Source organism: Notamacropus eugenii, chromosome 3 (assembly GCF_028372415.1).
Source record: "Notamacropus eugenii isolate mMacEug1 chromosome 3, mMacEug1.pri_v2, whole genome shotgun sequence".
Lineage (NCBI taxonomy): Eukaryota > Metazoa > Chordata > Mammalia > Diprotodontia > Macropodidae > Notamacropus > Notamacropus eugenii.
In genome coordinates this window covers 453,565,454-453,570,946 of record NC_092874.1, presented here as the reverse complement: position 1 = coordinate 453,570,946, position 5,493 = coordinate 453,565,454, and the positions used below count along the sequence as shown (strand labels likewise).

Below are 5,493 nucleotides of genomic sequence, written 5' to 3'. Positions count from 1 at the left end.
ATTGCACATACGAAGGTGAGATGATAGAAAATCCTCTTTTCATCTGAACATTCACAATTGGCATAGTTACATCATGTGACATCACACTTGGCATGGTGATGTCATGTGTCATGGACTATTTGAGTTGGAAAGCATCTTCAAAGCAGGATAAGAAAATAGACTAGCTCTGTGAATTCCTTGATATGGGGAGCTACCAGCTGAAGAGCGAGATGTGCAGAACCAAGAAATTGTACAAGTATCAGCAAAATAGTTCAAAGCACAACTGTGAACAACTAAGCTAGTAGTCGGTCTATTCTGAGCATATTTACATCAACTGTAAGGGACCTGGGAAGGAAGACGCTATCCACCTCCAGAAGAAGAAATGATATATAAATACCATAGCATGGTTTTATATACATATATATGTACATATATCTATCTCTCTCTCTTTATCTGTGTCAAATGGTGGCCTTCTCTGGTGAAAGGTGGGAAAGGAGGGAGACAGTTTGGAGGGAGACTTACCCAGGTAAGTCACTCAGAGGTAGAGTTAGAACCCAGGATGTCTTGACTCAGAAGTGGCTTTTTTTATCCCCTCCCACTGGATCATTTAAAACAACTTGCTGATTTTACCATCATGGGACCCAATCTCTGGGGATGTATAAGCAGAAGGAAAGCAGTATGATCTAGAGGAAGAAGGATTCAAGGGGAACCATGCCTCAGAACTAACTCTGGCTCCTTAAGACTGTTTCAAGACTGGGGCAAGCAGGATATTGGGGACGGGCAAGAATAGATCACATTCTACACATTGAACTGGCTAGAATGAGCTTGTTTGCTGACTGCTGTGTATGGGAGAATAGAAGAAGTGAAGGGGATACACATGGGAATAGGTTAACAGTACACTGGTACTTATCTGGGATTCTAGGGTGTCTTCCAATTAAGCCCCTCTATCTGTGAGTGTGAGTAATGCTGGGGAAAAGACAAGATCTCAAGTAGTATGAGTGTTCCTAAGATTTCCTGGGTGATCATGTTCTTTCACAGTGTTCCAGTAGAGACTATGCCACTGAGGAAGACCTATGCTCTAGATTCAGCCTGAAGCTGCATGTCTAACTGTACTCATTCTGGCCAGAATGGGGTATCTCCTGGGCCTTAACACAGAGGGCTACCAGTTAATGTGAAAGCCTAGATCAGAACCCCTAACTCCTGATTCCTCGTCCTCCATGCCACACTCCTTGTCAGCATTTGCCAGCTTAATTAGGACATCGGATTTGACTGATTTGCCCCATGGGAAGAGTGGTGAATCTATCTCTCAGTCAATCTATCCAAAGTGTGTGGGTAGGACATACTATTTCCACATTTACTCTGAAGGCTGAATCAGAGGGTTAGAATTTGTCTATCATCGTCGGCTCCTCAGAGCCTAAGAGATAAGCCAGCTTTCCGAGCACATGACCTCACTCTACTGGTTCAATGTTTTGTATTCATGAACGACTCTCAAAATAAATATCTTTAACTCAAATACACACACATACAACTTCTCTACTTAATACTGAAGTCATGTTTAGTAAATACTTTATGTGACCTTAATTTGTTCTTTGAAGACATCTGCAATTCTAATTTTTACTTCATAAACTCTTTTGATGTCGTTGGAAAGTTATTCCAATGTGTCACTACAGCATTTTAGACCTTGGAATAATCTTCAACTTTTGCCTCATGGCCGCCTATCACTCAACTCAATCAGCTAAGTAAGGACTACTGTTTGCAAGTGAGAGCTTAGATGATGAAAGGCTTTAAATGGTTGTTTTTCTTCCTCAAGGTAGAAGGAAAATCCTGAGGCAGAGCAGAAGGGGGGGTGATGTGATCACACCTGTGTTTTAGGAATATTAATTTGACAGCTGAGCAGAGGGTGGATTAAGAAGGGAAGAGTCTGGGATAAAGCAAAGTGAGGAAACATGCCTGTATTAAACACCTACTATATGCTATGCAATTAAATCATTCAACTCTTTGAAGGTTATTAACTCTATTTTACAGTTGAGGAAACTGAGGCAGGTAGAGATTTGCCCAGGGTCACACACCTAATATCACCTTTGTGGTACCTTTAGGATATAATTCCCTAAACAAAAACCTGCCTGTCTTTCCTCCTAGGATAATCTCTCACCTGAACTTTTATTTGACTGTTTCTCCCTTTGCTAGCCCTACACAACCTTGTGCTCACCACTGGATTGTCAGTCAACAGCATCTTCTCAATCTTGAGTACTCTCACTTGGAGTTGGGCCCCTCTAGTGGGGCAGGTTCCAACATGGGTGGGGAACACAATTTTCTCTTAGTAAGGAACAAAAATATCTCTTCCCTTTAGGGATGAAGGAGAGTCTACTTGTGAAGATTTTGAGCTTTTCCATTTGTTTTTCATTTGGAGGCCACATGTGGCCTAAGACATAAAGAGCTGGGAAAGGATCTCATTACTCTGGGGTGTAATGTTGACATGTTAGCTCCTTGTCTTTGCAGTGACTGCTGCCTGTCCCTCCTTAAATTTTCCAGCTTTTCTGGAGCCCAGTCCTTCACCAAAGCATTCAGATCCTCCTTTCATCTAAATTCATTAATGAGAATGGTGAGATCCATACCCCTCCTCCTCTCAGTTCAGATTTTGTAATATTTCTCCATCTTCCCTACATTTATTGAAATATTTTTATTTCTCTTTAGAAAGACTTGTCAGTCTTGATACCTATTCAAAATGAACACATGGGAAAAGGGATGAATGAGATTTCTGACAGGGTGGGAGTGGGTGTGGGGGGCACTACAAACAAATGAGTGAGACCAGTCCCACTGTGTGGTCCCTTGAGCATGAAGGACCAGAAGCTTTGAATAGCCAATTCACTATCCAGTATTTTAATAATGTTGTTTGTCCTTTGTTCTCAAAAAGGACCAGGACATCAGGGAGGCTGATGCCATGTGTAGAAGCAGGCACTGTGGCGTACCCAAGAAAGCCTGCTAGAACAGGTTCTTAGATTTGCATTTGCTTTTCAAAAGGGGCTAATAATCTTTTTTAATCACATATACCAACAGGGAAAATACAAGCAGAGAAATAAAGACCAACAGACACAGCTTCTAACTGTCTGACCATAAGTACTACATACATCGGAGATCAATAAGACAGATCCAACTGTCTGACTATTATGTACACACATAGTCACCAGAGAGAGGAGAGCCTACATCAAAGCTGGGAGTCTCTTTAGCAGCTACCTAGAGTCTCATCTGGCACATGAACCTCCTTCCAAAGAGTAAGCCCCAAAGAAAAACCTCACCTCAGAGTATATATACAGTTTTCAGAGCTGGAGGGCATCATGGCCCTCACAACCCAGTGCCTCATTAGAAATTAACAAAAGGTATGGGCCTTCCTACAAAACAAGGCTTCCCTAATCAAGCTGCCCTTAATGGGCTTCACCTGAGGCCCATTAATGTGAAAGGGAAGATCTTTAAGAGCCTTTAAACGATGATACACAAGTGAATTGGATTTAAGTGAGGAAGGACTGTGCAAAGTTATCAGCCTCACTTTCTTCTCCTGAGCCATCAGGGTCCAGTGGCCAGATATACATCAGTACCACTGGAGATGACCTGGATAGAAGCTGATATTTGTATAGCCCTTTAACATTTGCCAAACATTTTGCATTTTTGTTGTTGAGTTGTTTCCGTTGTGTCTGACTCTTCATGACCCCATTTGAGGTTTCTTGGCAAAGTGGTTTGTCACTTCCTTCTCCATCTCATTTTATAGATGAGGAAGCTGAGGCAAGCAGGCTTAAGTGACTTGCCCAGGGTCACACATCTAGTAAGTGTCCAAGGCCTAATTTGAACTCATGAATATGAGTCTTCCTAACTCTAGGCCCAATGCTATCTACTGTACCACCTAGCTGCCAAAAACATTTTACCTACATTATCAGATTTAAGTTTTAGATCAGCCTTGTGAAGGTAGATGTTATTATTATTTTCATTTTAGAGGCCATAATCTCTGATTAGTTAAGTAATTTGCCCCGGGTCACACAGCTAGCAAATATCTAAGAAAAAACCCAAATCCAGGTCTTCCTGGATTGATATGTGGCATTGAGGACACCTGATTGAGGGTATGTGGCATTGAGGACACCTGAATCCTAGGTGACTCTTTAAGTGCCACAAACTGAGCTATCTATTCTATCTTCACTACTTATTTTAAATAAAAAGACAAATATTTCCCAATTCTTGGAAGAAGAAGAACCATAACTAAAGATCCAAATAGAATATAAGCTTCTTGAAGGCAGGAACTGTTGTTGTATCCCCAGGGCTCATATGATGCTTGCCACAAAATAGTAAATTGTTGAATTTATTGTACTCAAAGCTTTTAGAATCCTTTCTTTAAGAAAAAAATGCTATGAAGTTAACAATTGTCAACAAAGAACCAAACAAAACTAAAATATTCCAAGAACAAAAAAGGGATGCTCTGAAACTATGAACTTCTAGAAGTTTTACAGTTTTTTTCAAAAACTGTTTATTGAATATGACATGGTGGTGACAAAATTGCCTCATTTATATTGGAGCTACTTTTCATTGCCTCCATCTCATCCAATCATCCTTTCCTTCCAATGGGAACCACCAAACACAGAATTTTCTACAAATTTCCCCATTTCTTAGTCCTTGATTTGGTCCCTGTCAACCCTAATGAAGTCATCAGAAACTTGTCCAAACAATTTAGGTTAGGGATTATTCATTAGTGTTTGCCTCTCTGATGAAGAGCTCACTAGGATCATGGAAGGGTGAAGTAACAAATAGGAATTAATTTGAAGCAGAAATGGCCATTGAAATTGACACTAATTAACAGAGCTGAGAAAATCTTTCATTAAGCATCTTTAAATCATGCAACCTGGTTTTACTTAGAGGGGGGAAACTGGCCTATGAACCTTTTGATGGGATTGCAAGGGATTGTTTTCTTTTCTCCTCTCTTGGTAGAAACACTTGAACGCAGAGAGGATGAATTTCACATCTGCTCAAACCTTCATGGACAAACAGGGCAAGAAGAGGATCTTGGCTTGGCCACTAGTGGGCTCAAGGGCCCATGTGTGAGAGCAAAGGTCAGGTGGGGAAGTTTCATTGGTGTGATATGAGGGGTGGAGCTTCTCAAGGGGTAGGTGATGCCAGACAAACAATCATTTTGTTGATAATTCCAGTGGCTTGCTTCCTGTTCTCCATGCAGACCTCCTTGGCTAGAGACCTCTTGATCTGACTATTGACTTCTAGCTCCTGTCTCCCTCTTTTGGATTGCGCTCTTTGAGGAACTCTTCTTTCTGATCTGGCCTGGTGTTTGGTTTACACTGGCTGGTTACGGGAGGTGGTTTCCCTTCAGCTAGGGGTTATCAGCATGTGTCATTTCCCTGTGGGGGAGCTGACATTTTAATGGCTTTTTTTGTGTTTAAGTCATTAGAAAAGAGGTTCAAAGCTTATGGTTCAACGGATGAATGCCGTAGACCACTTTTTTCTAAACTAATTTAACCATGG

General features: G+C 41.2%; 1 long non-coding RNA gene across 3 annotated transcripts in view; it reads left to right on the top strand.

The window, feature by feature from the left end:
• Positions 1–147: 147 nt before the first annotated feature.
• Positions 148–5,493, top strand: part of LOC140497579 (uncharacterized) — a 69,779-nt gene continuing 64,433 nt past the window's right edge. For 2 of the 3 annotated variants that reach the window (XR_011964736.1, XR_011964735.1), the window contains exons 1-2: positions 148–505; positions 4,948–5,069. This is a non-coding gene — a long non-coding RNA (uncharacterized lncRNA). Of the gene's footprint in view, positions 506–2,941; positions 3,252–4,947; positions 5,070–5,493 lie in introns of those variants that run through there. The other variant, XR_011964737.1, reaches the window with a different exon arrangement.